We start from the raw sequence: 24,650 nt of genomic DNA, 5'->3' as shown, positions 1-24,650 counted from the left end.
AGTATGAGGAGGGACATGCTGAAAACATCATTTTGTTTCCAGGCAGAAAATAACTACAGAGAGGCAAGTGTGGGAGCAGGGAAACGAGTTAGCAGGTTATTATGTTAGGTTCGTTTGAAAATGAAGATGGCTTGGACCAGAGGGGAGCTGTGAAAGTGATGAGAAGGGGTCATATCTAGGATATATTTTGAAAATAGTGACCATAGAATTTACTGATGGATTATATGTGGTTGTGAAAGAAAGAGGAATCTAGTAAGAGTTCACTACATGAGTAAAGCAAATGAAAATTCCCTGGAGGAGATCCCTTTTCAAGCATTAGTACATTTTGCACAGAGCATGGAGCATGGCAAGTATTAAGTTTCAAATAAATATTAGAAGCTGTTTCTATTGTCATTTCTCCATGAGCATGTAATAAGTGCCAAATAGCTACATATGTCAGGCATTATTCTCTTTTCTATAATAAATATAAATGTAAAAAAGACAACTTCCCTCATAATGTCCACACAATGGTTACCAGCTCTCTCTCACTTTTTTATAACAAATTTATCTTACATATCTTATCTATCTCTCTTTTAATCATCATTTCACCCTAAGCTTGTTTCTACACTCACCATCTTCATTATTTCTACTGTACTCACACACTTTTGTTCTTTATGGAAGCTTGAGTCCATCTGGAGTTATCCTCTGCTACATTTAATGTTCTTTCAACCAATTTGAGATATTAACTACATTACATTGATTCAATAAAATATTATGCACCCATCAAAAAGGGTAGATTAAAAGGAACTAACATCAGTAGATTTTCCAAGTTTTAAAAAGAGCAAGTTACATAAATGTTTTTTTCAGTATTTAGCAAAGATTAAATATAAAAGTCATATGAAAGAAGCCTTTTAATTACGAATATTTTTTCTTCTTTACAATGGTTTTCTTTATTTAAACAATAAATATTATTTCAAGCATAATTCAATGCTTTAACATTATGGTAAGTGTTTGTGGCACATGCAATATTTAGGAGGCCCTAGCCTATTATTTTCCTCTCTAAGAGTTTTGCCTTCCCTTGAGTCTTTGAACAAAAAAGGATGATTGCCTTAATTTTCCAGCAAGTTTCCCTCAGAAGGAAGTGAGAACTTAAAAAGAATTGTCTTTTTTTACAGCATTTAGTAGAATGCGCCTCTATTCTTCTCAGCTGCAAAAGAGCTTTTTATGCTACTAAAGCTAATATCCATAAAGACAAGAGCGATGCTTTTCTAGTCCTTCCCGTCAGCAAAGGCTATGATGTCAGGAAATTACTGACAGCCAAAGAAAGTCTTTGCCGAAATTACTAGATGCCCAAGGGCCTCTGGAAAACACAGGAACTTGGATAGGAACATAGTTCGTTGTCTGGGAAATTCTGAAAATTCCATTAAAATAGACTTGTAAGGACTGTGGCATAAGCAAGGTATCACTGGGATTTTCAGTCTAATCTATTTTTCTCAAAATCATCCCAAGCAGGTTAGCAAAGTATGACACTTTCTCTTGTTTAGTGCTTTCGATTCCCTCTTCACTCCGTTTTTCCCCCCTGTTTTCTGACTACTGATGTTTGTTTCCCTTCTCTGTTAGCTCTTTAAGAGAAGAAAGGTGATAGCTACATTATCTCTAAACTTTCTTCTCATAGTTACAAAACAGTCTTGATTTTTTTTTAAATTTCAGAATGTTTATTACTAACCAAATAAAAACATATTTAGTTCCAGATTCAGGTATAGATATTGTTTTGTTATTTTGACATACTACCCTTCTTAATGTCACCCATAAATTGGATGTATTGTTGATTTTCAGCAAATTTACATGACTGCATTCCCCACAGATCAGTTAATATTTCAAGAAGAATATATTGAACCCTGATCATGTGCCGCTTATTGCTGGGGAAGCTGCTGGAGGTGCAAGGATCAATAAGACGTAGTTTCTGCATTTGGAAGGATGGCATTTGAATAGAGCAATGTAGATGAATAAACAAAATGTAAAAAAAAAATGTGCTAAATTTTAAAATAAAGTAGGTTGTAATGGAAGCATGGAAGGGAAGTCATCCTGAAAGTTCAATTAGCTTAGCTAATTGAATGCTCCTGTCTGGAATTTTTTATCTTGATCAAATGATGCAAAGATGTTGCAAGATATTTTTAGGAGTCATTCATTACATTAGCTATAACAAGGGTGCCCAAACATTTTCTCATAAGAGGAAAAAGGCTGTGTTTTCTGTTCCATAGCTTTTGCCCTAATTGGATCTCTGTTTTCCAATCCTGCATCTCCAAACACTCATCAGCTCTGTGAACTCGTAGTATTGCTCAAATAGATATCCATCTGTGAAGCAGGTTCACTGTGTACTGCTTGCTAATTTGTCTGAGTCTGGTGAGACAGAACACCTACATGCATTACGTGAAGTGGATTTATTATTTACAGAAAAGGCAATAAAGTAAAATAAAAGACTAGGATTCAAGGCCTAGTCTTTGGATTCGAGCCTCCCAAGGCTCAGGAAAGCTGCCCAGGTTAAATGGAGTCTTGTCTAGTCTTGTCTAAAGGAGTACCCCTATTGCACCACAGCTGAGGGACCCCAGAAAGCAGCCCACCATGGGTTTCCTGTTTCTCAGAGGAACTGAAACAGAGCCTGGGCTATTCCAGCTAGTTCCTCTCTAACCCAGGATGTTGCATTCCCAGCACATTGTACAGTTATTCGTAAGAACTACAAATGAGAAAGGGGAAAACCCAGGTCAGTCTAAGGTCACCCAGAGAGCTGTCCTGCAGTTTACCTGCTGACCCAGATACCCCCTTAGCAAAGCTAGTCCGTTTGATATGCCCATCGACTTCCCCACATTTGGAGGTGGAAGTTTGTCTCATCAGATCGATGTGACACCTTGGCTGATGCAATCAGTGCAACGTCACTGAGCCATAGCCACAGTGCCTTTCATTAGACCCAGGAGGACCACAAGAGGGATAGTCAGGCTTTCCCAGAGCAGTGACTGAACTTAGGATCCCAGCCACCCAGGTGAGAAGTTGCTAAAGCTATCAAAGAAGGATCCTTCAAGAGGCCCCACTGTCTGCAGCAGTGGGCCTGCTTCTGGGTCTCTGCTACTTGTGTTTCTATGTTCCCTCAGGTGTTTATCCAGGTACAGCAAGAGGTCTTGGCAGTCACATATATAACTCCTAGTTGGGCTAAAAGAAAAAGTCTATATCAATTCTGTTGTCTAAAACAATCTTTCTGTGGGAGTTGAGGGATGCCTGTTGGGCTACCAAGGCAGTGGCTCTGGGGGAGGGGATATTTATGATGGTCAGGAATAGGTTTATTATTATTTTTCTTGAGCACAGACTCCTTTACATAGTATTAAAGATCTCACAAAGGGCATAAACCCAGAGGCAGTTACATCTGCTGGTAGGTGCCTCCTTAGCCTGGTGTATAGCTTAAGGCTGCTGGCCCAATGGGGCATCTCATTCCCATGGGTACCAAGGGCACCCCCAGCATGCCCAACATGCGGACCCACCATCCACCAGCTTCTCACTCATTACATTGTCCTTCTGTATTTGAGTCCCCACTGGACCACCTGCAAAGAAAGATGGAACCCTCCGGTTCACACAGCTCCCCTTCCCTCACCTTATTATTTGGTGACCCCATTCATGGGTTTGGAAGAATTGGCATTTGCTAGCCAAGGCTTGGGTTACTTACATGAACTCATTTTCCCCAAATTATGTTGTTCATGAAGCCCCTACACAGATGGCTAGCAACAGTCTAGTCCATGTTTACATTGTTGCCATTGGGACAATTTTTGACCAGTTAACCAAAGGAACATGATGCCTTAAAGTGCAAGCCCGCCAAGGTTTTGTTAGTTGTGGCTGTGACATTTTGCCATAGAGTCAGTTAAAACAGGGCACCTCTGGTTCTCTTCAATGCAATGGGCGCCAAATCCTCACTTGATAAGCCAGAGCTCAGGTTCTGTTGGTGCACTGTGAAGTAGGAATGTTGGTGTAGTTTAGCACTGGCAGGATGAGAAGATGCTGTGGTCTGTGATAGAATGAAGTCCAGGATGGTAGATCCAATGCTTAGTCAGGCTACCCATGGTGGCTGCTGCCTGGGAGAGCCTAATGAAGGTACTGTGCTTCCAGGCATCCGCTGTCAGATCCTTTTGGTAAAAGCAGATTTACAGGTTAGTACTGCACCTCTCACCCCTCCTAGGATCTCAGGTGTTTACTACTAGCGGTTGGGTTAAATTGGTGTAGTGACACACTCTACCTGTCCCAGTCCCCAGGCTACTACCTCTGTGACTATTTCCCTTACTACTTGACTCAGATTTTTCAGCCTCAGTCATGAAGTTCAGGAAGGGATCCTGCACAAACTTGACAGGTGTGATAATGTTGCCCATCTAACTGGAAGGATCAGATGTCCTTGGTGACACTAGATGGACCCTAACAGCCTGGTATTTCCTGGTCCCATCCAACACCCCTGTGGGATCACATAGAGGGGAGGCATCCTCCAGATTGAAGGGGGAGGGGAAGTGGAAGCATTATCACTAGATTAGAATTAGGGAGCCCTGTCTGGAATACTATGGTGGCCTGAGCTGCAAACCACTCACCAGGACATGAACTCTAAAGAGAAAAAAGAAAAAGAACGGTTGGGGTTTTGCAGGTGCAGCCTAATCAAGCATCTGCCTGGTCCACCTCTACCCCCACTGAGGTCAGTGTTTCTCAACATATGCTGCAGTGCTGTGCTTCCCTTGCACTGGAGTGCAGTGTTTGGTTTCCATACTGCTCTAGTCAGATGGGGATACAACCCCACCAGCAGGACATCTTGACATCTTTTCTTCAGTTACTTTGTCAGCACCTGTTCCATCATTCAATGGCTCTAATGGGCTGCAGATGACAGGCAGTATGGATAGCCCACTGTATTTCATGAAAGTATGCCCATTGCCATGTCACTTGGGCAATGAAGGATGTTCCTTAGTCATAATGAAGATCCATGGGGTACCAAAAGCATAACACAAGTTCTCCAGGGAGACTATGGTAGTCCTACCCTCCATATGAGTGATATGTTTGTCCTTTCCAGGAAGCATGCTATTGTCATTGTCCTCATCCCTTTAATAGTCCAGTCACTCAGCTGCCTTTCTCTTGACCAGATGGCTAGGCTGTTTGTAAAGGCCCAGGAGTTGGTGAAAATGTAGCAAGCTATGGGGGTAACAGTGGCCTGCACGGCCATCTCTATTACATGCAGTTTGACACATTGGGCAGAATATTCATGTTCAGTCTCATGAAAAAGATGGCCATTCACTGCCCAGATGGTGTTTGCAGCCCAGTGGACCCCGTCTGCTTTCAGTTTTGCAGAACTATCAGTAAATCATGCCATACCATTGGCAGGCACAGGAAGAGACAAAGCATTCCCTACGGGTCACCTGGTCCATGTTGGTAAGCTAGCCATTTGTTCATGAAGTCTACTTGTTCACTTGGGTCCTGGGTTGGCCCAGTCTTGAATGTATCATTTCCATTTGATAACTGGGCCCTGTTGAGCCTGTCTAATTTTATTGGTGGGGTATGTAAGCACACAAATAGAAATGGGCAGTTCATATCAGAGCATCACACGTGACATTCTGGCCATAAAACATTCAGTTTCCGTTGATGCCCAGTAAATAGCAAACAAGGAGTTGCCAATCAAAAGGAGGATAAACCTGGTGGCTGCCTCAGACAACTTCATGTGTCCAAAATCTAAAAGGCTGGTGCACCCCAATGGCGGTTTTCTATTGCCATAGATTACAATCTGCATTCATTAAAGTTGTGGACACCTGTAATTCCATTGGTCTAGCAGGTTCTAAAAGTTTAAAAGCCAATACCTGCGCCACAGCTTATTGAATGGTTTCTTAGCCCTACTGTTTTAAAGGCCATTTTTTCAAAATTATTGACTTTGTTAGTCACTTTGACTAAGGGGCCTGAAGGTATATGCTGTGTCCAGGACCAAAAGAGGCCCATCAGCTGTTGGGTCTCATTTTAATTAGTGGGTATCACCATGGCCAACATTTTTTGCTTAACTGTATCTGGATATATATATATATATATATATATATATATATATATATATATATATATACTTTTTTTGGCTTCCCACCTAACCGGCCTTGGCATTCAGCCTATGATAGCACATTGTTAATCTTCATGTCCTGGAGGTCTCTTTGACCAGCTAAACTGAAGTACACCCTGTAGGAAGTCTGAAATTAACCAAGCAATGTCTTAGTTTCCACTTAGCATGCATTACTGCATTTGCTAAATAACTCACTGGGCTTGGGTGGTTTAGGTGGCACCAGGAGTGGACATACATGCCCCATTGTTACAGCTCAAATTCTTAGCTGCTAGAAGTTAATGCTTATAAAGTCCTAAGCATGGGAACCATGGTTGGCACCTGAAATGCCCCAAAGGGCCCCATGAGTCACCCATTTGTCTCAAAATCTCCTGATGTCAGCAGTTTACTTTTTTCCCTCTTTTATCTTTACAGGAGGAAAGAGCCACTGGCATACAGTGAAGATTCAGAGGTTTTGGCCCTATCTCCAACTGCACAATTTAGCCTGAGACATTTGGCAATATTGGGTGATACAATAAAATAGTGATCTTATGAGTCACATCTCATTAATTTCTCAATCATCTTTCCCCAACAAGGGGCCTTATTAGTATTTACTTTTTGAGCTCTTTGGGCCCAGGAATCAGTGATCCTGTAGTGCTTAACAACCAAGGAATCTTGTGCTGCACTCCCAGGTTCCCATATTCCCTCCTTTTAGCCTCAATGCATGCAGCTAGTTCATTCACATTCACAGGGAGTGATTATGTTCCATTTAGTACCCTTCCCTTCCCATAATTCATCCAGCTGCACGTCTGAAGCCTGCATCCTCAGGTTGACGTTTTTGCCCTGTGTCACGTATTACGGGGTACTGTCTTTCCTACTTCTACGGAAAGCCATGGCTCTGTCAGACCAGACATTGCTTCCTGCATCAACTTTGTGATGCAAGTTCACGGTGCACTAACGAACACCTCAACATACAAGAAGTAACATGAAGCTGATTGGATTTATTATAAACAGTAAGCAACAAAGGACAATAGGAACTGAGGATTCAGAGTAAGCCAGTCTCCCAAAGCTCAGGAACAAAGGGCCTCTGTGCATGACCCACTTGCACTGCAGCTGAGGGATCCCAGAAAGCAGCCCACCTGGGTTTTATACCAGGGGTCATAGTAGGCTGACATGTGGAAGGACATCCTATTTCTAGAAGGGACTGCGTGGTTCTGGCCAGTTCTTCTCTATCTCAGCATGCTGCATTCTAACCACACTTCACAGTTATTCTTAAGAATTACAAATGAAGAAAAGGGGAAAACTGGGCTAGTCCAAGGTCACCCAGAGAGAATTGTACTGTACCACCTTCTATATGCAGCTACCAAGCCGGTTTCTGTTGCTTGCCAGTGGATGTGTTTTAACTGGTATAATAGATCAGGTTCTTTTACCATTTAAAATGTATTTCAGCCCATGGATTTCTGATAATCTGATTATTGCAATTGCATCCTGTTAGCTCTCCTGTATTTTCACATACCTGTTTCTCTCTCTCTCTCTCTCTCTCTCTCTCTCTCTCTCAAAAACCTGGGTATGTAATCCAAAGCACTCACTTTTACATTTCTAATAACTTATTTACTGAGAAAGATAATTTAGTTAACAGAGAGATTTTGACCTGGGAACTTGGATATATATTTTCATTTCTCTAAAAAGTCATGACATCATGACATAATAAAGTCTTTGTTCTCTTTTCTATAATCTGCAGTTAAGAAAATAAGACATTGTGTAGATTTGTCTGAGAAGTGACTACGCTGTTCCTACATAGTCAGCAGTTTTTTTAACTGTGAAGAAACTATATATACAAGTAAATAAAAGTTTATTTAGACAATTTCTTAATCTTAGTACTTACAACTTCGAACTTCATAAGTATTTATAACATACTATATAATATATAATTGTATTATTACATTGTAGATACATATTATTTACTACAATTATAGTATGCTATTCTATATTAGCATTATTTCATCACATGTAGTTAGTAAGCAATTATGGAACATCTTCCTTATAATCCTTGCTGTTAATATGTGAGCTAGTGAGAATGCAAAAGTAAAAGACCCAGGCAATATCTTTGAGGAATTTAAATTTTTTTTCTACTTTTCTTCAAAGTCACAGTAAGTGACATTTCAGAAAGAAAGATCACCTTGTCGATGTGCGTGTGTATATTTAAATAGTATAACTAAAAATATATATAGATTGCCTTCTGGACTAGCAATTTTTACATTGGAAAATGTTTTTGGACCTTTAATAAAGCAATTGAAATACCGTGACACATAATTTCCATGGAAATAAAGCAAAGAGCATTTTTTGTTGATATTTGAGACAGGGAGAGTTCTAGAAAACAAAAGAATTTTGTAGGATTAAGAAGAAAATCAATAGAGTAATTACTCTTTTAGCTAGAATGTTTACCTCGTATTTTCTAATTCCTGCTCGATTCTTTCATACATGAAGGGAAAATAATACAAACTCAAGATGGATGGTTCATCGTCAGTGAAATGTGGTCTTGTGGTTGTTGAATTATAAAAAAAAAATAATCTCAGGGGTACTTATTTGCTATGTTGGAGCAATTATTATTGAGAGTACAATGCAATGGAAGATTGTGGCATTAGGGTATGACTGATGCACCCCATTGGGTTTATTTTGACTGAAGCCCAAAGTACTTAATAATTGTCGATCCCTGACTTGTTTGTAATTTAGAAACAATAATGACAAATGGGAAATGCTTATGAGTAACTGATTAAGCATTGATGGCAGTTGCCAAATCCAATGAATGTCAAATATGATTCTGTTCTGCTCCATCAAGGGCCTATCATGGATAAAACAAAGTATTTATTCTGGGAATAAACAATTTGAGTCACCAGTTGCCTGATGTAAGATATCCTGTTGACTTTTGCAAACAGGAAAGTTGAATATTATAATTTCATTATTGATGTTCTTGTTTCAGGGGATCAATGATCCTCATTATATTTTACTTTAATCAGTCTTGGCCCAGTGGCTTATGCTTTTAGGAACTTAACAAATATTTCTTAAATAAACTAATGAATGTATATTGAAATCAGTTCTTATTTCCTGAGTACATGTCAAGAGGATCTAGTGTTAAAAGAAGTTTCTTGAGCAGACGAGAATATGGGAATGTTATACTAGTAGAATAGGGTGGCAAAAAACAAAAAATAATATGCAGCTTGTTGGGTGTATTCTGGAGATCTTGATTGATAGATAAAATGTGGTTTGGGGTTTTACTGGAGGATTCTGTTCTAGGGCAGACGTAGTCGTATATGTTTTAGAGAACTAGAGATAAGAAGAGCTGGATTTTCATTCTGGCTCTACTCTGATCTTTCTGTGTGACATAGGGCCAGAACCAGAACTCTGGTTCACTATAATATTCTATCGTAGGTTTGCTAGATAAAGAGAGACATGAAATATTGCATTTATCAAAAGGGGTCTTGACTCAAAAAGAATAGTAAAACCACCCAGTTCATGTTGAGGAACTTTAAAAATCAGGTTTCTTCCATGGAAATGTCATGTGTATAATCAGCATATAATCTCAAAGTGTCCTTTTAAGCAACAGAATTACAGAGGCCAGGCCAAGTCAGATCAGGCCAGGTCAGGTCAGGCACTGTTCATAAGGGAAACCATGTGGGGGGATGTCGAGTCATGATTCTTTTCTCAGGAGTAAAGAAGTCTATACAAAAGACTAACATAATCAAGGGAATGTATTCTGGTAAGGTTTTTTTCATTAAAAACATAATAAATAACCAATGGCAGCATCACCACATGTTTGCTCCTCTGAAGGTAAAACCTAAGATACCCAAAACTTTAGAACTGTGTAAGGTATTTGTAAGGTATTATGTACTGTACATAAGGATATATTTACATAAAATTTGCATTCTAATCTTTGTTTCCTCATTCATCTTAGAGTATATTCAGTAGGCGTGTACACCAGTGGGGTGCACTGGCTCTCTGTCTCTGTCCAGTGTCTGTTGACAGTGCTGGTACCATAGTGGTTGTTAAACATTTTGAATATTACTCCTACTTTCCTCTGCCCATTTACCCATGCTACCTTTATTTGTTGACAACTTCCTATGTGCACAAAGTAGAGTTGGTGCTGGATTTATAATGATTAAAAAAATAGATACCAGAGAGCCCCAAACCTCATCATATAATTTCAGATAAGTAACTTTATTATTTATTTTTAAATAATATTAGAGAGCCAATAGTGATTCAGGTGAAATGATAGAGAATAGAAAAGTATACATTTGAAAAAAAAATTCTTATGCAAAGTAACCATAAATCCTGTTCTATATAACTCCAAGTCTTCTCATAAGAAGTAGGATGTTGCCCAGGAGAAGTCCTCTCCCAGTCAGATGGGCTCAGGTATGCAGCTTGGGGCAGGGATGTGGGAGTCTGAGCTGTTTAGTATGAAGATGAGAGTGGAATTAAAGACATTGGAGGTGGTAAGGACCTGGGAAAGGGATCAGCAGATGAACACTCCAAGGCATACAGGGATACTTGATAAACCTCAGGGACAGGGCAGACCAAAAGCAACAATAAAGAAAAATAACTGCTAAGACAGGTTGTTAAATTATTTACCATGGAGTGTGCTAGCACCTCTCTCTCACTTTGTCACTCTTACAGTACATTCAATAGAGGATATATTGCTCACTCATGCTTTTTTGTGTATAAGTGTGTCATTTGGGGTGAAATTCAAGATGGGACTGAATTCTATAGGTTGATCCAAGGCAAGACCAGATTACATAGAGAAACTGGAGTTGAGAACAGAGAGAAAATTCAGAAAATGTGAAGATCTAGCAATGAGCAAAAAATTCCTGAAAAAGTTCCAGTCTTCAAAGACTTTGAAAATGGTGAAGTCAAAGTCAAGAACTTTAAGTGGTGGTAAGACTTGACCCAGTTAGTATATGACTACGTGTTGAAGAAACAGGAGAACTTATTATGGTTCTTAAAACCATATAATTGTATCAGATGAAGAAGGCTGAGTCATAGCCCCTTTACCAGATCACATTTCCCTGCTCAGATACCCTTGGTTCAGAAGCAGAATCCACAGCCCAGGTTTCCCAGTTCCTTGGAACCAATCATTAAAATCATAGAGTACAGGTGATTACAAAACAGGTGCTACTCATATCGGATACTGTTCTCATTAACCCATACCTGTAGGGAAGGCCAAATAGCCCTGAGATGTTCTTACTTTAACACTGGACATGGGCTCACCGAGGCCCATTATACTGGAAGAGAACAAAGAAATTTTTCAACCTTTACTTCTCATGTCAAAGGCAACATCTGGCACAGTGTGATTGAACCAAAGGGCTGGAGGACAGAGTAGCACACTGAAGTGGCAGGAGCATGAAACCCTAAGTTTCAGGTCCTTGAAAAGAGCCAGGACCCAAATTTAGACCAAAAAACAGAAAAAGAAGACTTCAATCAGGACAGTTTCCAGAAGGGCATGCAGGATGCAAGACCTCTCTCACTTAGAGTGAAGGCAAGCCATTTGCTCAGAACAGACCTTGCTGAGAAAGACAGCTCAGTTTCTGCCCCATATGGGCCAGGCTGTGTCACAAAGCATGTTCAGACAAAGCACACAGCATCTGTTGCAGTAAATTTGTCCCATAACAATAATAAAAAGTCATAATGTTCCCCTGAAACAAAGCAATGTCAGCCTCTTAACAGAGCCCAGCACCTATCTAACCAGACTGGTCTTGGGACAGTAGGCATACTGAAAGTCAGGACCAATGCCAGTCATGGACCTGATCCCACAGAATGGACCAGGTCTAAGGTATGGACTTCACTCAAAGGAAGAAAGTGAAAACAAGGAAGTACCCCAGGCCCAGGCAGAGCCCACAGCCAAATATTTTTGTGACTTCGGGTCTCCTTCCTCCTTTGTGCAAAGCAGAAAGACAAAAGTCAATCCTTCAGGATTCAAGTAGGTTCTGAGAACCTGACATTTCTGAGGGAGAAGCCAGCAGGTCACAAATAAGTTCAAACATTGCAGAAGTGAAGAACCAGCAACTGTGTCCTCCTTCTATGCCTCCCAAGAAGCCAGTTTCCCAGACAGATCTAAGCAGGAACCCAGGGTGACAGATTTCTCAGGCTACCTATGCTTGGGAATTGCCACTTATAATGTGCCTGTAAATCCCTCTCCCACTCCCTTCCATGAGCAAACATTATTCCAAAGAAAAAGCTCAGGCCTTATAAATAAAATATGTTATGCTGGCAAATCCTATGAAGAGGTGATCTCCATTTTTTCTAACCTAAATATTTTCATTTCTGATATATTTTTTTTTCCTCTAATAGCAGAGTGGTGTCTTCCATCTCTACTACATTTTGGGTTAATGTTTAGAGTATTCCAGTAACTTTGGATCAAAAAAAGAAAGGTGCTAGATTCAGCTTCTATTGAATGCCTGCTTTGGCTTCTAAAAAGAGATCCTGTTCATAGAGAGAGAGAGACAGTGGCCAAAGTACTATAAAAAATCTTCAAGGCTTTTGAAATTAAAAAGAAAAAAAATGGCCTAGTCCCAGGCCCTGGCTCACATATTCCTTCCCCTGTTCTTCACATTTCAAAACTGTATTAAAGCTCCAGATAGATGGGGTTCTACTGGCCTAATGAGAGGCAACATTTCCCACCAGGAATTCAGAAAAGCTAAGAGACAAGTAGCCTCACCTATCACAAAAGGGAAAATCAGAAGTCAGGGAAGGCTAGGGCCTGAGTTCTGAATTTGCTGGGGGAGAATCTATGTTCCTGATGCTCTGGGTGAGAATAGCTATCATCTGCACCCAGGACTTCCTTTTCTTCCTGAACAATTATTCTGCACTGCTATCAGCTATTTATAATGCACAGAGCTGTACAATAGCTCCCATAGAAACACAGATAACACAGAAAGATTTGCTTTAGGCGATGTATGGTTTTCACTAAAGCTCAGATGGTCCCTATCATGTCTCAAAAACAAAACAAAACAAAAAAGCAAAAATAAAAAAAAAATAACACACATACACAAACAAAAAAAATCTCATAGAAAGATGTTTATATTTAGCCACAAACCAAGGCAACCAATTTTATTATTAATAGGTTTGACCTAATTATTTACATAATTCTATATAAGTCTTCTTAAGTTGCTTCCCTAGATGTTTCTTGTAAGGAATCTCAGATTGGACTTTTTAAATCTTCTATTATGTATTATCTTGAAGCTAATATGACAAGCCTATAAATTCTTTCCACCAGATTTCACCTACAATGAGCATACATTTGAACAAATTCCTCTCTTCTCAAGGTCCCCAAAATATCCCATTTCCTGGCCTACTCAGAAGTGCCCTCTGTTACCACCTGTAAGTCTGGATCCTGTAAGTGAGGTATCAGTCTACTGTTCATGGGAGGGCTTTGTAAGAAATGGCTCCATAAAGTGCCTTAGATGCGGTTTGGTCAAACTTGAATAAATGAGCATCATTTTTGAATATGACATTCTGGCAAGTCTTTGATTGCATAACCAACATTCTAATTATATACTGGAAAAAAGGAAGACAGATTTTTAATGAACCTATGCAAATAACTATACTTCCATGAAAAGAAAGGAGACTTAATTAGAGTTTTTGAATTTCTGGGTGCCAGTGAAAATGTATCATTTGAAAAGTCTTCACTTCACCTTACTAGTGCAGAGTCTATTCAATGATTAATTTGTTATGGTATACAGATAGCACAGAGACAAAGGTTGTATGTTTTTGTGTGTATATAACAGATAACAAAGGACATATCTATGTTCTCTATATATTTTACATAAAGATAAAATATATGTAATACATATTAAAATTTCAGCAATATAAAATATAAAACTATAATTATCACTCATCAAATCATTCAGTCCTATGTAATTAATTCTGGTTCCACTGGTTCATGCATTAGCAGTCTCATGAACTATAGAAAATTGTTACTCAGCAGCACCATATGGTATTAGAGATTTTTAAGGGATGTCATCAGAAATCATAAAACTATACTCAAAAATCTATTCTGCAAAGTAAAAATTGTTGGAAATACTTGTCACAGGCTTTTTTTCACAGGGCTCAGAGACAGCATTTTTTTTAGTACAAAAGGAACTCTGGCCTATAGCTGATTTCAGGACATTCAGGGAAGGATCAGAGTTAAACAAAAACTGTTTGTAGAAAAAAGATTTTTAAATGGTTGTGGTTAATTTAGTACTGATAATTTTCAAAAGTGAAAAATCTGATGAGCGTTCATGATGAAAATAATGCAACTGACAAGGAAAGTAAATTGATGCTATGGCATGTGAATTAAAGAACAAAAAGTAAGGTCAATTAAAAAAAATTTTTACAAAATACCTGTAAGTACAATAATGAAAGATATTTTCTAAGGATTCAGTAAACATTGTATCTATTTTATAAAAATGAATAAATAATTTTCACTAAAAATTTTGAGATATATATTATTAAAACTTACATATATACCATATCCCAAGAATATACCAAGTCTTTAGTTAAGAATATATGAAGAGCATAGAAGAACTATCAAGAGTTTTAGTAAATCTTAAGTAAATCCTGAATATCTGCATTTTTAACAACAGACAAAACAAAATAAAAGAAACTCCACTGTTAATATTGATGTTCATCATTAATTGAAAATTACTGGCCTAGAAGATGCTACATACAAATTAGAGTGACATTACAGCTATATAAACATTTTAACGTATAACTAAATTTATCACTAATAACACTATATCATTGTTGCCTAATATCATTGCGCCAACCACCAACAGGATTCTAAAAAATATAGAAAAATTTGACAAAACTATTTCTTACTATGTTCAGTGTTTCTGAGCTTAAAACAAATTATAGAAAGTAAGGGCATTGGCTAATAACTGGATACTTCCCATAAAACATGCCATCTCTAAAGTATAGTCATGCTTCCTTTCGTGATAAGGATACATTCTGAGAAATGTATCATTAGACAATTTTGCCATTGTGTGAAAATCATAGAGTGTACTTACACAAGTCTAGATGGTGTAGCTTACGAAATATCTAGGCTGTATTGTATTGCCTATTGCTCCTAAGGTATGGACCTGTACAGCATATTACTGAACTGAATACTGTAGGCAACTGTAACACAATGGTATTTGTGTATCTAACATATGAAAATATGGGAAAGGTATAATAAAATATGATGTTATTATTCTTATGGGACCACTATCGTGTATCCAGTTTGTCATTGATTGAAATGTTATATGGTGCATGACTAGTTATTTTAATGTTATAAATTAAACTTGGAAGGCTGAGCAGTGTTTCCATTTGAAAAGTCTTCCAATGAAACTCATAAATCATAATATATCAAATACACTAATTATTTCTAGAGCCTCTCTTTGTGTAAGGTGAAAAAATAAGTCTCTGTGATGTTTCAGGGTACCTCTGGAAATCTCAAAAATAATTTTAGTTGTAAGAGATAGCCTGAACACTTTATTTAATTTTATTTTACATTATAGATTTGAATTTGGAAAGCCAAAACAAATTTTTCGGGAAATCTGAAAATTTAACTTACAACCATAAGTACTTAATAAATCATAATTGACAACACATTTCAAAGTGACAACAAAACACTTAAACATAAAAGGTAACACCTGCCAGGGAGAAGAGTGCTGGTCTCAATCACTCATGGGGTGCCCAAGCTGGATCAATGTCTCTCTGCCTCATCATTTGCCCTGTTCTTCTGGAGTCACCAGGCAATCAGCACCTGGGAGGATGGGCAGGTAGGGAGCTCACAGTCCAAGTGCCCCTCAGTCAGCTGCAGAGCCCCAAAAGGAAAGGTCCAATCCCTATGGATGCCTCTGGGTAGTGGCTAAATTGTCTCTCTCGGCAGCCGTGGGTAGGGCAGGGAAAGGGGAGAATGAAGCAATATGGTGACTGTTCATTGGCTGGGGTCTGTGGGATGGGAGATGCCCCAAGGGAGCTGAGAGGTAGCTTGGTGCTCTGTCCACAAGAGGCTCATCACTCACTAGCAGCAGCTGTCTCAGGGCTGGTGTTGGCAGGTCTCTCTAGTAGCTCAGGAGCCCACCAGCAGTCAGAGATGCGGGGGGGGGGGGAATTTTACGACTCCACCTACCCTTGTCACTGGTGTCTAAGTCTCTTGGGGTTTAGACCCTCCCAATACCTTTCTCCTTCCAGTTCCGCTCCACAGTTTCTTCCTGTGGAGTCTTCTGTAGTTTCAGGCACACTTCCTTCTGACCCTCATCTGATCTATGTTTGTCTGCCTGTTTGTTTTTCACTTTCATCTAAAATCTGTCTTTCTTACAGAGACACTCTGGTTGGTAGTTTTCCTCGTTTACCATCTTGCCTCTATCCTATTGGAAGATCACAGTTTTGTCTTTTATTATGTTCTTTCATATTCTAGAACAAAACTCAGATCTCAGGGTGTCTTTGAGCTCAAAACTAAGTACATAATATTACTAAAGATGTTATTAACAACTGATGCATTCATAGAATGCATTCATTTATATCTTCAAATCAATGAGTAAGCATTTAATAAATTTTTCAGTTTCCAGTTCCAATAGAGTAAATATTATTAATTGTAATCTACCCGCACACCAATAAGTTTGAAGAGTATAAAGATATTTGGAGAACAAAAAGATAAACAAAATCCAGTTCTATTTATGATTGCTTTGTTCAAGGAAAGAGAAGATGTGGATAATTGAGAACTGTTTCATCACACACTCACATTTTAGTGGATTCATAGAGTCATAGAGCTTATAAATACATAAAATACAGCTTTTAACAACCACCAACAGCCCTTATACAACTTACAAAAATGACAGAAATGGCAACATGGAAAAATATTCATTATAGACTCCAAGATGCTTCTCTTTAGCACATTTTAGTAAAAATAGAAGGCAAAAGCATATAAACTTAAAATGATGCTTAGTGATCAATGTCCCAGTATTCTATTCTTACTTAAAATGATCTAGGTACCTAATGAATTTTAATTAATTTAATATTAGTTCAAGGCTGTAAGGTACCTAACAATCCTGAAAATTATGTTCAAACTGACATATTATAAAATATAATTACTGTTGAAATAAAGTTTGTCAGAATGATTCAATTTAGTTAAACATAAATTTATACTTTTTATGATCTTAAATATTAAGTAGGAGTTATTTAACTTATTTGATCAGAAAGTCTATATAAGTTTAGAAAAACATACTTAAAGAAGTTCCTCCAAAAATTAAAAATAGAACTACCATAAGATCCAGCAATCCCACTACTAGATATGAAATCAGTGTGTTGAAGAGAGAGAGATCTGCACCACCATGTTTATTGCAGCACTATTTACAATAGCCAAGATGTGGAATCAACCCAGTGTCCAATGGCAAATGAATGGATAAAGAATATGTGGTATATATGCACAATGAAATGTTATTCAGCCACTAAGAGAATGAAATCCTGTCATTTGCAACAACATGAATAGACCTAGAGAACATTATGGTAAGTAAAATAAGCCAGACACAGAAAGACAAATACTATACAATCTCATGGATATGTGGAATCTAAGAAAAAAAGAGTTGATATCTTAGAACCAGAGACTGGGGAGGGAAGGGGAGAGAAGCGAATGGGGGAGTTTGGCCAGTGGATAAAAACTTATTAGTTTAAAGGCCATTAGATAGAAGGAATGAGTTCTAGTGTTCTGTTGCACATTAAAGTGATGATGGTTAATAGTAAGGTATTGTACATAATGGAATAGCTAGAAGAGAGGCTTTGAATGTCCTTACCACAAACAAATGATAAATGCATGAGGTAATGGTCATGCTAAATACCCTGATTTGAATATTTTATAACATATATGCATCAGATTATATCCCATAAATACCTACCAATTACAATGTGCCAATTGAAAAAAAATGTGCTCAGAAAGTAGTGCTCAAACTTAAAAAAAATCAAATTAAAAAAGTTTTTGAAAGGATTTTTTTTAAAAGTTCATATTATATTTGACACTGGCAAAGCAGAGAAAACATAGCTATTTTATTATACCAAAATTAACTAAACTCATTTGCAAAATATTTGCTTAAATTATGCGAACTTAGATTTTTAAATGTTTCTGAGTTGGCTTCTTTAAGATTATTTCCTTAATTTTGTATATTTAAAGTATTAGAAACCAAACTTTCTGATTTTCTTGAGAGTTTAGAAATATTTTATTTACACATATCCTTATACCACTTAAAGAAGCAGAATGAGGAAATGCTGAAAAGTATGCTATAATAAATGTAAGTTTTTCATTGAAACACAAATTTCTTTCCTATGTCATATCCAAATAGCACTCTAGCCACTTTCCAAGCATGGGATCTATTGAATTCAAAGCTAAGGACAAGAAAATTAAGCTCTGGCTTGGGCTAGATCTTTGTACCTCTCACCTTTCTTAATAAGACAGTTCTTATTTCAAGTGATTTATGAAAAGGGATACTTAAAAAAAACATGAAAATAATTGCTTTTTGCATTTTAGAAAAGTAGCCAGAATCCAGATGCAGAACTGAGTGATCTATGGGTGAGGATATGTCTTTGGAAGGGATTGCCATGGTATAGACACTGGGGCAAAACAAAAAAAGAGAGAAGGTCCAGTTTAAGGATTTTTAATAGCTGTCTGGGAAGGAAACTTTGAACTAAACCACATTTCCCTTGCTCGTGGAGTCTCTGCCTAATACCTGGCTTCATGATATCACTGCAATGCAAGGGGACACCCAACCATCAATGTTGGCAATATATAGAGTACAGTAACAAAATACCCAACAAAAAATGAGGGAGAATGAAGAAATGTTGTAGCTGGAATGGATAGGGAATTATGAAAAAGAATGAGGAGTGGAAAGGATCAACTCACTGGTTGTAAGAAATGGGAATGCTTAATCTTCTCTAATCCAGAAACTCAACTGTGATCTTCATGACCTGATGTTATAGGGCTTGCCTTTGACTTCTACTCAACCCTTTGAAGCCAAAGCTGCCAAAGGCACCAAGAGTTCTCTCATTTTCATCTATATCACCTGGGACAAACCTGTTGAAAATCTTAGCACTGTAGCTGCTAACAAAGATTCTGAAAGGTGGGCGCTGCAAAAGAATAAGACAGTGTTGGTGCAAGTCCCCCCAAAATAGTGTGATAAAAATGCACTGGAGCTACCTGCTGCTATACCATTGTGAGTCTTCATGTCCATAGAGGTGGACATGTTAGAGGCAGAGTGTCTCATGCTGGCTTTATCTCAATATCTTCATCTGGCCCTAGCTCCTGAATGTTGGACCTAGAAAAGAACATTGGTTCCAATAATTCAGTTTTTTTCTGCAATTCTTATCTTTAAAGTCTTCCTTGTAGTTCACTTTAAGTAAGTTTGATGTTTGTCTTCTGAGTTCGAGATCCTACCATGGTTGCCTGTTTTCTATTCCATATCTTTCTGGACTGTGTACCTATTTTATCCCATTTCTAATTCCTTTAAAAATTCTAGAGTTCTATTTATAAAGAACATTCATAATGATTGGTTCACTATTATCTGTTTTCAGATTTTTCCAATGTGTTGTGCTATCAAATGGTGGTGCTGGGATTTCAGAGTCTGGATTCTTACATACAACAATCTGACAATGATATTTCAATCTTCATATTGTCTATTTCATGGATAAAAGAGGGGAAAAAGCTAGCACCTGATGAATATCTGCTCTGTAGATACTAGACAAAGTTTGATATGTCTGTCTCTAGTGTATGGATAATCTTCAGACAGGTGACATGTCTAGGTTAAAATCCAAACTATTAATATTACGAACTACATTAAGAAACTCTATAACTTTTACTATTTAAAGAATAATCTAAATCATAAATGAACATTAGTCTAGCCAGAAAGTACCCTTCAAACAGTGAGAAGTGATGTATGCTTTTGCCTGAACCAGTGAGATATGTTATTTAGTCACTATGTCCGATTGTTATTATTGCTATTTTTTTTTTTTTTTGAGACAGAATCTTGCTCTGTTGCCCAGGCTAGAGTGAGTGCCGTGGCATCAGCCTAGCTCACAGTAACCTCAAACTCCTGGGCTCAAGCAATCCTGCTGCCTCAGCCTCCCGAGTAGCTGGGACTACAGGCATGTGCCACCATGCCCGGCTAATTTTTTCTATATATATTAGTTGGCCAATTAAGTTCTTTCTATTTATAGCAGAGACAGGGTCTCGATCTTGCTCAGGCTGGTCTCGAACTCCTGACCTCAAGCAATCCTCCCACCTTGGCCTCCCAGAGTATTAGGATTACAGGCGTGAGCCACCATGCCTGGCCATCAGATTATTATTAGTAAGAAAATTACATCCCAACCAAACTATATTGGCTACAATAATGATGCATTTAATAATTCTATTCAAACCTCTTTCTGGATATCACTCCTAGGTCGCCGCAGTGCTTCTTTGCTTTCAAATTGCCATCAACAAATTAGACTTAATAACTCAAATCACTGTCAGTTAACTAGGTCACTAACTCTTAGTGCAAATGAAAGTTAAAATTTCATTCTATGGGAAAACTGAATAAAAGAATAACCAGTTATTATATTGATAATTTAGCATTTTAGATGACCTCCCACAAGACATCATAAATATTATAACAAAAGTAGAACATTAGAAATGAAGAGTTGGATTTTCTCCATTGAAAATAAACATTGAAATTGGTTAAAAACCAAATGACTAATCTATATACAATTTCTATACCTATCTTTCCCAAATTGATAATATAGAAATTATTATTATTATTACTGCAGGCTTTAAAAATGGGGGAGATGATAGCTACAGGGTTTGGAGTCAGCTTTGTTGGATTATAACTCCAAATAATAGCATTGGCTAAAGTTTTGAAATACATTGGTCAAAGCAATATTGTGAAAGCAGGAAAGATTAGGAAATCTAGTACTGACTATTTAGCTCTATCACAGCCACACATGAAGCCTAAGATTATAAATAGAACAGGATTTAGGAGAATATTTAATGCCCCATCCCATAGGAAAGACTAGACACAGAATGAGACCTGTAATGGCAGACTGGTCAGGAAAGGCTTTGTGACAGGCTTTGACAAGGTCAGATATAAGTTCACTGATGTTGAAATGCACTCTAGGCAAGGGGCATCTCAAGGGAAAAAGCAATGAGGCACAACTTAAATCAGTATTTTCTGGAATGACCAGGAAGCAAGTCATACCAAATTCAGGTAATATTTGCTTAATAGGACTGAGAAGATCACTGCTTCTGGAGCCTGTAAGCATTGGTCTGGGTTTCTGCTCTGTCTTATTAATTCTGAGAAATTGGGCCAGTGGCCTAACCTAACTCTGCCTCAGTTTTCTCATCTGTGAAGTGGAGATATCAATTGTATGATCTTTACAACATTGTTCTCAGATTCAATTGAAATATAACTCTCAATTATTTTTCACATGTAAGGTAATCATGGGGAGAAAAACTAAGACAGTTGTATTTAGAATTAACTGGAACACAGAGAGGCTGGATTCAAGAAAAACAGGAAAGAGTTTATGTTGATGTGAGGACAGTGAGAATAGACAAAAATAGGCATCTATATGAGACGTGACAGAGAACAGATTGTATCTAATTTTCAAAGATTGTATAACATGGAAAACTGGCCATTTCTCAGAAGGATTTGGAACACAGAATAGAAGTGCCCATTAATAGTAGAATGGATAATAAAATAATAGCATAAATGTACAAAAGAATACTATAGAGTAGTGAGAATTTAAAAAAAATACAACTATTGCTACTTGGAACAACATGATTATACATAACAAGAATAATGTTTAATAAAAGATGCCAGACAGACACTAAAGTATACATAAACTATAAGCCATCCCCATAAATTTCAAGAACAGATATGGAAATATTAGCAAAGATAAAATTATTAATGAGTGTCTTCTTCTGTCAAAATTTATCAAGCTATAGATGTATATTTTTGTACCTCTCTGCATGTATACAATATTTCAGTGACTCTTTTTTCCTTCAAAAAGCTACCGTTTATGGAATTCTTTCTACATGCCAGTTATTGTCCTCACCACTTCAAGTACATGATCTTTTAAATCCTTTCAACCAACTTCAGATTAGGTTCAGTTATTCACTCCATTTTTATTGAAACAACTGACAACTTAGTTTAATTATCTGGAACAAGATCTTGCAGCTATTTGCAGCAGAGCTGTGATTTTGATTTTAGTTCGTATGACCCTAAATCCCATGTGTGTAGCCATTGCACTGCATTACTACACTTCAAAATGCCTCTAAAGCATATTGCAAAAATTGAGATTAATCATTATCACCTTCTAAAGATGTTTTGGTCTTAAAATAATGGAAGGGTATGAATCAATACATATTTCCATAGAGTGGAGGCCTTAAGAACTTAAATAGATTATAGAACAAATACCATGTCCTTGGCTCTGTCATTGCGAACAGAACCTAGAGTTAAGTCTACAGGGTTCCTGAACACTGTCTTGGAAGGTGAAAGGATAATCACCTTAGCTTTTTTGAACCATATATAAAAGAAAAGAAAACAAGAAAAGTAATTTTGATGTGTAATTTTTTTAAAATCTGATTTTAATAAATATTCCATGAAATATATCCATGAACTGCATGCTTAGCTTTAGAGAAGCATAATTTGAGGTCTACTTTTAAGAAGAATTTATAGCAACTTCATGTGTGCTGACAAAATGTCTTTTTTTTTTTTTAGTGGATATACTTTTATTTTGCAAGTTTCCGGCAATTTCATATTAAAATAGAACCTTTACTTTCTTGGCTGATGGCATTCTCATTAATCATTGTTTATCGTTCTAACCTATTCTTTCTTTCATACGATTGAAATGAATGCTTGAATGATTAGTTTTTTCCCTCAATTTACATACACAAAGGGGAAAGAGCTTTATACATAAGCATTTTGCTAATCTGTCCCTTGGCACTGCAGTTAGTACTCATGGAATATTTCAGAAGATACAACTTAGGGAAATGAAAAAGAACAAATAGAGACTTTCTAGCCCCAAGAGAGGTTTTTACTATATTGCCTGTTACAAAATGATAAATTAATAGCAACTTTTCACTTCCTCAGTCAAAACTAAAGGGCTGTCAATAACTAAGAGTGATTTTGCTTTGGGGGGAGAGAGATTCTAAAGACTAAACCATTTAGTTTTTATTTGGGAAATACTTTGAGCCATATAATTCTCCTGCTGTAGCACGTATGTTTATAATTCTCCACAATTTTTAAGGAAAATGTTTTTAATTCACTTTTTACAAAAGCTTTATTCCTGTGATCTTTTTCTTTTGTTTGCCCAAAATATATTCATAGCTATACATGTAAATTTAGTTGTATGCCTTAAATTTACAAAGAAGTAGCTATCAGATATTATCAGAAATAATGCAGAGTTAGTTAATTATAATTTAATTTGGAAAGGCAACTGTGGAATGTCCAAATTCTATTTTGTCCTAAGACACTAACTATTCTTCCACATAGAGACCTAAAAAGAGATTTATTCACAAAAAGGGCATAGAATAATAAAACTGTCTCATATTGTTAGCTGGAGATTTGCTAGGTTCAAGAAAAGCTAGATTGTACAGTTACGTTAGGTTGGTGCAAACGTAATTGTGGTTTTGCATTGTGAATCTTAAATCATCATAACTGGGCTCAAACACGTTTTTATTCATCAAAATAGGAACCACTACAATCAACACATTTTTCTCAATGAGAAATAAGTTTGCTTATTCCTGTAGCATAAAAATCTTCAGGGTTTCACAAAAACTTGGAAAGCATTTTATGCACCCTGCTGGTTGTAGGGGCATTTTCCCTGCAAAAAAGTTGTCAAGATGCTTAAAGAAGTCAGAGTCAGTTGGTGAGAGGTCAGGTAAATATGATGGATGAGGCAAAACTTCATAGCCTAACCTGTTCAACTTTTAAAGCGCTGGTTTTGCAACCTACAGTTGGCCATTGTCATGGAGAAGAATTGAGCCCTTTCTGTTGACCAATGCCAGCTGCAGGCGTTGCAGTTTTCACTGCATCTCACCTCAGATGTAAGAGTTTTGCTGGGATTTAGAAAGCTGTAGTGGATCAGACTGGCAGCAGACCACCAAATAGTGACCATGGCCTTTTTTTGGTGCAAGTTTGGCTTTGGGAAGTGCTTTGGAGCTGTTTCTTAGTCCGGCCACTGAGCTGGTCATTGTCAATTGTCATATAAAATCCACTTTTCACTGCACATCACAATCCGATCAAGAAATGGTTCATTGTTGTTGTGTATAATAAGAAGAGAAGACAACAGCTCAAAACACCGGGTTTTTTTTTTTTTTTTCGGTCAGCTCATGAGGCACCCACCTATCTGGCTTTTCCTCTTTACAATTTGCTTCAAATGCCAAAAGACCATAGAATGGTCAAGATTGAGTTCTTTGGCAACTTCCCATGTAGTTGTAAGAGGATCAGCTTTGATGATTGCTCTCAATAGGTTGTGTCAACTTCCAATGGCTGGCCACTGTGCTCCTCATCTTCAAGGCTCTCCTCTCCTTTGCAAAACTTCTTGAATC

The sequence above is a fragment of the Microcebus murinus genome, chromosome 21 (assembly GCF_040939455.1).
Source record: "Microcebus murinus isolate Inina chromosome 21, M.murinus_Inina_mat1.0, whole genome shotgun sequence".
Taxonomy (NCBI): Eukaryota; Metazoa; Chordata; class Mammalia; order Primates; family Cheirogaleidae; genus Microcebus; species Microcebus murinus.
This window is presented reverse-complemented; position numbering follows the sequence as displayed.